The following is a 10751-nucleotide window of genomic DNA, read 5'->3' as shown; positions in this document are numbered from 1 at the left end:
TCACAAACCCATTTTGTGATTCGGTAATAGGTTTCCGAATCGCAAAAAGGGCTTTATATGTAATAATATAATTTTTTTGCAGTTGTTTGCGACCTAAAAGCAAGCTATGTACATCTGGCCCATAATGACCAAAGTGCTTACTTGAAGTATGCTGCAAATACATATATGAATGCAATATAAATCTTGTTATGTATTATTTTTGAACAAGATCATTTGTTTTGTATTCTGGATATCGCATGATTGTTTATGCACAAAAAAGGATTTTCTTGTAAAATAACATCAACTATTACAGTGCACTTACTTATTTAGCTCAAACATCAAGTAATCGTCATTTGGTCGATACACGGCATATGTTGTTTTTAGTGGAGGAAGCCTCCTTTTCAAGATGGCGTCCACTATTAAGCAAACAGTTGGTGCCCGCTGCTGTTGCTCCAGAGAACACTGCACCTCATGCATTGCAACGGAATCATTGCCTGTGTAGCAGAATAATACTATAACAGCCATGTGCATGACGGAGAGAGCGAGAGAGCCAACCCCCCAATGTTGGATTCTTTTTTTTAATACCAAAAGGCCTTGGCTGCACCAGATCTAAAAACATGCATCATGTTAGCAGTCCTCAACTGGGACAAGCATCTCCTGTTGAGAGACAAACCTATTGACTACAAAAAAACATGATCCAGAGATCAGCAGTAGCTGGGTGGGGATAACTATGGATATGCTGTGATTTATGCACTAGAGGACATTCTAACTTCGAACAGAGAGTAGCAAATTCAGTACAGTTCTTTTCATCCACGTACTAATAGCCCCAACAGATAACTAATGCTTTAAGACATTATGCACTCTGGTTAATATGGCTAGGGTATGTTGTTTATGTGGGGCACTGGTGTCTTGAAGAGAGGGGTAACCTCTTCCAGCCGGTTATGTACTGCTGGATGAAGTCACATATACAGAGTGACAAGTTGCAAAAGTATTGACCATCTGCTTCAGTCGGTTCATTGAGTCAGGTCTGAACGGGGAATGCCTGCCCAAGACTCCATTAGTGTTGTGAGGTGTCACTGAATGTAAAAATAAGCAGTAACCTTTTTGCAGAGATGGGCAGTCAGAGTGATTTCAGTGTTTACCTCACGTCTCTTTTCTTTGCAGGAAGTGTTTGGACCCTGAGGACAAGAGCCGCGCAGGATTCCCAGGGAAGCATTCCATGGGCTTGATAATAATGTGCCCTCACTCCGCCATACGTCACGGGATGTCCCACATCTTGAATGTGTCCAACAGACACTCTGAATGTCAGATATTAAATCGTATCCTCGGTACTGATTTTACTCAGGACAGAGTTTATTTTCCATTTAGCAGACTAGAAGGATTTGGAGGATCAAACTCGCTGGTGAGATGGCATATATGGAGTGTGACTGACAAAGGATTAAAAAAAAGCAGACTTTCTAGTCGTTAGTGCTGCATGAAGTGTGTTGGTTCACTTCAGTGGTGTAATTAGGAGATTGTTAAGTAAGAAGGCGCTCTGTAAGCTCCTAGTAAACAGAATAAGAACAATGCTTTAAAAACATATAGATTTTAACAGATTTTTAGGTTTGACTTAATGATGTGCAACATTTTTGATGACAAACCTTTCAGTGTTTTCTGCGCAACAACTCCTGGCAGGACAAACATCTGCCTGATCGAAGAAGTTGTCAGAGAAAATGAAATGCTATTGTCATGCATGTCAGGAAAATCTTTCCGCCGTCAAGGCATCGCACATTAATCCATTTACTGGCATTTACATTTCGCCAGCATTGTATTTTAGTTCGTGCCTGCGTGTGCATGTGCTAGTGCATCAGTTCTCTCTTGAGAGAGATATTGGGGCATATCAACAAGGGCTTTATCTCTGCTTTTTTGGCTTTAAAAGCCAAAAAAGGAGAGATAAAACTAGCGCCCCATCAACAACAGGGTGCTAACATGCAAATTTGCATGTTAGCACCCTTTTACTCTACGCTTCCCCTTGCATCTCTAATGAGATGCAAAGGGGGCGTTCCAGAGTAAAATAATAGGAGAAATGTCGCTAAGCGGCATTTCTCCTATTATCAAGAATGTCGCTAACCCTGTTAGAGACAAAAAAAGCAGCGCTAACCGCGGTTAACGCTGCTTTTTTACATCTGGTATTTTTCTGACTTAGCCATGATATCCTATGGAAGGAGGATATCATGGCTAAGTTTGCCTGTCCCTATCAACAAGGTAACGTGAGATTATCGCTGGGTTTCCAGCGATAATCTCACGTTAGCCTGTTAGCGTGAGGATTTTTATCGCTATTGAGATAAGCGTTGCTAATAGCACGCTATCTCAGCGATAAAAATTCACGCTAGCCGGCAATAATTATCCTAGCGCTAAGTGCGCTTAGAGATAATTATCGCCGGTTGTTGTTGATATGCCCCACTGTGTTTAGTCGCGGACGGCATGACTCGCGAGTGGGGGGGAGGGGTTAATAAAAAAAAAATTAAAACTTACCTTCATCTCCGGTCCTGCATCGCGTCTCCTTCTCTCTCTGCTCCGAGTCCCAGGAAGCAGGCAGCCTCCCTCTCCTCCCCTAAGCCAATCACAACACTGCAAAGGTAGTGTTGTGATTGGCTGGGACTCCGACCACACAGACGTCTATGGGGAGGTCGTTTTCTCCAAGCAGGCTGCATGCAGCCTACATGGAGAAAATGGGAGAGTGCGTTTGACTGGTTTGGTCGGCCCTCGGCCATTCTCCCCCTGCCCTCTAGCAGGACCACCCACCCGCCCGCCCCCAACAAAATTCTTCTGCTTTCTCGCAGTGCGAGAAGCAGAAACATAAAACGGTATTCATAATACATTTTTTGGTTTCTGTTTCTCCCCCATGCGGGAAAGCAGTGGGTCGACGCTCCACTGCCCACATGGAGGAGCCGCCCATGATTGTGTTGAACAAGGGGCTTGGAGCCCGCCCATTGCTTACCATTTGTAGGCTTCATTGGCACTCTCATTTGTTGCCTTTAAATTGGGCAGCGCAGGCTGGCTTCACTTCCTCTTTTTTGGGATAGAGCACAGACCAAGTACTGATTGCTTCATCTGTATTAGGGTCCTTCCGCGGCTTCCACTGTGATTGAGGTACTGTTTTTTAGTTATTTCTGTGTTACTTATTCCCTTCTGTCTCCTTGTGAGAGCAATTTATTACTCTAAGTAATCCTGGGGCAAGAGGAGAGACCTGTTGAACCTGGGAGGAGAGATTCACTGCTGCAGAGGGACCATATTGGCCATTCTTGTAGTGACAGTAGGGGCCATTGGCTAAGGTGAGATCTGTAAGGTGTGGTCTTTAAGATCCATCTCTAGTGCTTTTGGTTTTACATTTAAAATAAACACAGCAAAATTACAAGTACCAGTCTGCGTAGAACCAGAGTGACTTTTAACCAATTTTTATTTTCATTTATCAACACTACATTTAAATACATCTCATCGGTTTCAAGACAAAGGTGCATAACCTGCATTCCGACGACATTACGGGTATGAACATTGCATCACATTGATGGCAACAGGAGTTCCTGCTTCATTCAACAAACTTGAAAAAACAGTGAAACAAAAGAGGTCATGCAGAGGCATCAGCCCAATCAGTAGAATTACAATCATCCCAGTAGGTCTTTTCCATTTCATATCCTTGTTGTCCCCACAGGAGTTCGTTAAAATATCTATGGCGTTGATGCATAGCAGTGTAGTATCTTGTAGGACCCTCAGGGCATGCATCTGGGGATCCGTGTTGTATGTATAAAAGAGAACAGATGGCAATGTCAGTGCGAGAGTACAACGGAAGTGGAGCATATACACGTAATAATCAAAAATGAGTACTGTAAGTAGGCCACAGAGTCTCAAATCTGTTGGGAGTCACATGATAGCAGAAACAGAAGTGGTATCGCAAGTTAACCAGACCGTCACTATGAGCATTCAGATCAGCCAACAGCGCTTCCCAATCCGCTGCTATTGGGTATTTGCGCAACTCACAAGCTTCCTCTTGTCAGAGTGCCACTGCCTCCACCCGCACCCATTTAAGTGTCGTCTTGCACCAATGTGCTTTACCTGGCAGTGTCTGAGCCTTCCAGTGCATGGCTATGAGTCTACAAGTAATTAACAATGAATCTATTGGTGGCTTTTGTATCTTTGGGGCACTTAAACAATCCCAGCAGAGAGCCCTCCAGCGTGCATACATCTGTGTAAACCAGTTATCTCCGTCAATGTGCCTCCCATAGCGCAGTGACTCCCGGACAGGTCCAAAATATGTGTTCCATGTCTTCTCCCACTTGCTGGCAACTAGGGGAGGATCTAAACATGTGATGTAGGGGGAACAACCTTTACAACGCAACTTTTACAACGCACTACCTTTACAACGCATTTTTTACAACGCATAATCCATTACAACGCATGACATTACAACGCATGACACTACAACGCATTTTTAAAAACTACCTTTACAACGCATTCCATTACAACGCATACTACCATTACAACGCATACCATTACAACGCATAATATTACACTACACTATCCAACACTTACCCTACTGTTGCACCCCCTGGAGTTAGAATAGTAATTTTTACCCCTATACTATCCAACACTTACCCTACTGATGCACCCCCTGGAGTTAGAATAGTAATTTTTACCCCTATACTATCCAACACTTACCCTACTGATGCACCCCCTGGAGTTAGAATAGTAATTTTTACCCCTATACTATCCAACACTTACCCTACTGATGCACCCCCTGGAGTTAGAATAGTAATTTTTACCCCTATACTATCCAACACTTACCCTACTGATGCACCCCCTGGAGTTAGAATAGTAATTTTTACCCCTATACTATCCAACACTTACCCTACTGATGCACCCCCTGGAGTTAGAATAGTAATTTTTACCCCTATACTATCCAACACTTACCCTACTGATGCACCCCCTGGAGTTAGAATAGTAATTTTTACCCCTATACTATCCAACACTTACCCTACTGATGCACCCCCTGGAGTTAGAATAGTAATTTTTACCCCTATACTATCCAACACTTACCCTACTGATGCACCCCCTGGAGTTATTATAGTAATTTTTACCCCTATACTATCCAACACTTACCCTACTGATGCACCCCCTGGAGTTAGAATAGTAATTTTTACCCCTATACTATCCAACACTTACCCTACTGATGCACCCCCTGGAGTTAGAATAGTAATTTTTACCCCTATACTATCCAACACTTACCCTACTGTTGCACCCCCTGGAGTTAGAATAGTAATTTTTACCCCTATACTATCCAACACTTACCCTACTGTTGCACCCCCTGGAGTTAGAATAGTAATTTTTACCCCTATACTATCTAATACTTACCTTACATGTAATTTAATATAATGCGTTGTAATGGTATGCGTTGTAAAGGTAGTATGCGTTGTAATGGCAATGCGTTGTAAAGGTATTTTTTAAAAATGCGTTGTAGTGTCATGCGTTGTAATGTCATGCGTTGTAATGGATTATGCGTTGTAAAAAATGGGTTGTAAGTGCATGCGTTGTAAAAGTGTGCGTTGTAACGTCATACATCCGTGATGTAGTGTAGCTGGGGGAAGATAGGTTCTATGGATAATACTATGCTAAACATATTGGAACTTAGTGTTTCACGATACTTTCAGCGGGTATATTAGCACGTTTTCACATTCTTTCTGTGTTAGCTCTTTTCCCACATCCCCTTCCTAGCATCTGCGAGTCACAGCCACTGGGCCTATGCGGTACATTCTAGCGCGCGGGCAAGCCATGTGATGAGTTTACGACCGCTACGCTTTATATAAAGTGTGTGTATCAGAGAGTATTGGGCAGATTCAATGTTCGTAATGCCCCAGTGCCTCTCTAGTGGGGCCACCAGACTGCCAGAGGCCAGAAAATGCCCCACTGGGAGCTCATTTACTTCCTGTAACTGATCATAGGGTAAAAGTACTCCGTCATGGAACAATGCCCCTAGTTTGCCTACTCCTGCTGTCTCCCAGGCCTCCACTTCTGTCCTGCCCAGCATATTACCAAAGGGTGCAAGAGAGTGCAGTGGTATCTCTGGCCAACATGCAGGCCACTGCAGCCGCACTGCTAAATAATAATGTTCAAAATTTGGGGCTCCCTACCACCCTTTTATCCACAGGCAATTACAGTTTGCGAAATGCAACACACCTCCTCTCTTTCTTCTATATGAAACTCCCCAGTGTGATGTGTGAAATGTTGATTTGGGAATGTGGACTGGGAGTTTATGAAAAAAGTACAGCAAATGAGGTAGAACCACCATCTTAGCGAATAATACTCAGCCCTGTACTGTGAGGGGTAATGCCCTCCAAAACGCAATTGTGAGATTCCCATCTTTTAGGTCCTGCGTCTCATGGTATATGTTTATCTCCAAGTAACGAAATGTGTGGGGCTCCCATCGCAGTGGAGAGGAATCCACAGTGTATTGCTGTTAGGGGTGTCTGAGCACAGTGGAAATAGGCAGGATTTAGCCCAGTTCACTGCTAGACCTGAGACAGTATGTAATTCCCGCAATGTCATCTGTATTCCTGCTATACCCTCCCCAATGTCCTGCATGTATATAAACACGTCGCCCGCATATACTGAGACACCATCAGTTTCTTAGTTTAGCGGAATGCCCCAAGCCCGACCATGTTGCCTGAGCCTCTGGGCCAAGAGCTCCATTGCTAAGGCAAAAAGCAAAGGGGACAGCTGGCAACCCTACGACATCCCGTTGCTCATGAGAAAGGGAGGAGAAATGCATTGACCAATTTTAAGCTGTGCTGTTGCTCGGTATACAAAAGATGAATTAGACCATTCAGTCTCCCAGTTATGCCAAAGGCGGTCATGGCAGAAAAAAATACCCTCAATCCACTGTGCCATAAGACTTCTCCAGGTCCAGTATCATGCACGCAGCGTATGGCCACCTGACTGAAGAAAGTTCCAACAGCCTGTGTAATTGGTGGATATTAAGGGTGGTGAACCATCCAGGCACAAAACCGTTTTAGCCAGGGTTCACCAGACGTGACATATGCTCGTATAGTCAGCCCGCTATGACCTTAGTCAGCACCTTCTAGTCAGACCACAGCATGGATAATAAGAGGTAGGGGGCAAGCTTCAGAAGGGATAGCCAGAAGGACTCACGCAATGTGGGTGGGACCTGACCTTCTTACTGGGCTTCTTGATATAGTTCCAAGAATTTGGGGGCGAGGTGGGACTCATATGCCTTATAGAATTCTATTGGGAAGCCATTGAGTCTTGCTAGTTGCTGCCCCTCGTATGGCTCCTCATACCTCCGGTAATGTGAGAGGAGTATTAAGTTCTTCCTTGTCCAATGGAGTCACTGCAGTCAGTGCTACAGTGGTAAGGAAGCGTTGTATGGCGTTATGTCAGTCCACAAGCAATGGGTCATATAGGGATTGTTAATAAGCGGTGAATGCTTTATGTATGTCTACTTGATTCATGACCACCTGCTCTCCAGGAATTCTGACCATTGTAATTGGTGAGGCAGGAGTGGGGCTGTGCAGAAGCCAGGCTAATAACCAACCCAATATGCTCCCCTCTGTTTGCAGTTTCGCTTGGTACGAGCAGAAGTCTAGACAGCGCAGCTGCTGAACAAATTGGGCATTCCTACCCAGTGCCTCTGTTAATGCTCCCAGTTATACACGGTCAGCTTGGGCTTCAGTCTCTAATCTACTCAGGGACAGCTCAACTCGGATCAGATCTTTGTGCAGATCTGCCCTCACCCCCATGACTGCCCCTTAGTACAACCTTCAATGCCTCCCAGTCTATTAACTTAGAAGTGGATGTACCCCAATTTTCAGACAGATAGAGGGACAGAGACTTGTTACTTGTGTGCCGAAAAACTGGGTCTTCCAGCATGGCAGGCTGCAAGCGCCAGGTGGGTAAAGGTGGCTGTGACACTCTTGGCTCCAGCTGTAGCTGCAGGGTTTTGTGGTCACAGAAAGTCTTCCCCTAAATATTCTGCTCCCGTTGCCAGAAGCCTAGTAGCTGGGTCACAGAGTATCCTATCTAACCGGACGTGAAAGTCATGTGGGGGTATGTAGTAAGAGAACTTTCTAGGGTGAGGATGTAGCGATCTCCTACAGTCCCATAAACACCAGTGCTGCAGCCATTGGGAGGGATGAGCAGCAGACGTTATTACTGGGGAGGTTGAGAGTGGTGTATGTGAGCGGTCCAATTGCGGATCAAGTACACAGTTGACATTCCCACCAAAAATCCATGGAATGTGAGCCCATTTAGTAAGTATTGCTGTTAAATGTGATAGGAAAATCAGTTGTCCCACATTAGGGCCATATATTCTTCCCAACAGAACTGTCCTGCCATCAGTTGCCCCTCCAAGAAAACCTAGCGACCCTCGGGATCGATCTCCAACCCTCTGTGATGGAAGGAGACCCCCGGTCGAACCCAGACCAGTGTACCCGGCACAAATCCATAATACGTGGTGCAGAAACATTGTCCCCATCAGCACTTTTGCAGTAGAGTATCCTCTCCTCCCACCACAGGGTCTCTTGCAATAAAGCTATCTGCGCACCCCTCCATCTACGATATTGGTTGAACTGCATGCCTTTTTCATATAGTACCCATGCTAAGAACATTCCACATGATTATGCCCACTTTAGTCATCCTATTAAGACAATATAAGGAAAAGCTTCCAGGGGAATCACAAGCCACAGAACTGCAGTCCCACCAGAGGACATAGGAGTAGTGTTACATGGAAGGGAATAGTGCAGCGCACCGCATGACTCCACAAACTGTAATAGCAGAACCCACAATCCCCCACCCAGGCAACCCCTGAAAATGTGATCGCCCTAACAAGTAAAATCTTTCCCATGGATGGGATGCTCCTGATTGTGTACTCATACACACTAATATTGCCCAGTAGGCAGACGATGGGGGCAGCTAGCTTGTCCGCAGTAACATTCTCATCTGAACAGGATACAGGTTGTATGTAGAGTTAGTCTGTCGGTGAGACCCGTTGCTTCAGAATCAGTAGTGCAAGAATCAGGAGTCTGTCACAAGTAGGTCCTCCAGGATGAAGCATGCATTTGTGCTGATTGGATATCACAGGGTTTCTTCTGTTGTCTGTGGTGTCACATCTGGCAATACCATTTAGGCTGCACTATTTGAGGAGCGAGTGGATTAAATGTCAGACATTTCATCCTCTGAGGTTTGAGCCGATGGCAATTGGCGGTCTGCCCACAGTGCAACTTCTGTTGTCAGGGCCTGAGATTGTTCCTCCTTGGCTTGCTCTAGTGTGGGAGAACCATGAATTCCCGCTCCACCGGTGTTACAGGCCCATCGATTCCTGCGCCTTGGAGTTCGAGGTGCACGTCGCCAAAGCGCAAGTGAAGGCAGAGTGGAAGTCTAAGACTGCCGCTGCTCCACCCAGTCTCAAGCATATCAAGGTTCTGTGAAAAAGTTACTCTTACGTCTGACCATAAATTCCGCTTGGCTGAGAAAATGATCGAGTAGCGGAGGCCGACTTGCCTGACCCGTCGTTTCACCCCTGGGACATAGGCTCTGCAGCACTGCACCATCATGGTTTAGTCTGGAAAGATAAACACACACGCATATCTGTTTTTAACTGGTGCGTTTTCTCTGGCAGCGTGCAATAGGGTGTCTTTATCTCTGTAATTCATTACGAGGGCCACTACAGGTCTGGGAGGGGTCCCCACCGGCGGCCGTTGCACTTTAACCCAGTGGGCACTTTCAGTCAGGAAGTGGGTGGACAATTAGCTCGGAGCTACCTTCTGCGGCAGCCAGGTCTAGAAGAACTGCACAGGATCAGCATCTTCTGCTCCTCTGAGTCTTCTTCTGCCTGGGCCTTCAGTTTCTGCACCTTTGTGGTAAGAGAGAGGGCTCTGACCCACCAGCGCCTTCCTGGTCAGATGGATCTCTGTGATCTCCTGCTCAGTGTATGTAATCCGGTCAGCCAGCTTTCACTGGTCTTCACATAGCAGTTCCAGTTTAATTGCTACTGCATCCACCCTAGTATGCTGGTCTTCACATAGCAGTTCCAGTTTAATCGTTACTGCATCCACCCTAGTATGCTGGTCTTCACATAGCAGTTCCAGTTTAATCGTTACTGCATCCACTCTAGTATGCTGGTCTTGTTGAGCATCCGTCATATCTGTAAGTATTTTATCCAATTTAAGATCTGTGGGCACCACTGATGAATGAGGATGTATCTGGGTTTAAGTCGTGGTCAGAGCTGCCCAACACGAAAACATTCTTGCTCTGCTGCTGTTGAGGCCCTGCTCCTCTTCTATGCCCCATGGTTAAGGCCCTGCCACCATGGCAGCTGTGCCCAATGACCGCAGAGCCGGGAGTTGCAGTAGAGACAATGGTCAACCAGTTCAAACCCACCAGGCCTCCACACACGTGGGACCCAAGTGGTGGGGAGGCTCGAGCAGACGGCAGAGGGTCTTATAACCCAGTGTTCTATACTGCAATGTCACCCTAGTAGGTCTGACGGGGACTTCATGCCAGTCCACACAACATAACCCTGTGAAACACCCACTCCAGGGGCATATTATGCTTAGACTGTCTGTTGTAGGACCCACCTCACCCCTGATTCTCTTCTTTTGGGGGGCATGAGCAGTCCCAATGCTGCTTCTACCGTGCCACTCCAGAGGGGCCACTCAATAAAGTATGCCCCTCTCAGCCACTAACCGGACCCAGTCCAGCCTCAGAGTGCATATCAGATATGG

Source organism: Triturus cristatus, chromosome 5_1 (assembly GCF_964204655.1).
Source record: "Triturus cristatus chromosome 5_1, aTriCri1.1, whole genome shotgun sequence".
Taxonomy (NCBI): domain Eukaryota; kingdom Metazoa; phylum Chordata; class Amphibia; order Caudata; family Salamandridae; genus Triturus; species Triturus cristatus.
This window is presented reverse-complemented; position numbering follows the sequence as displayed.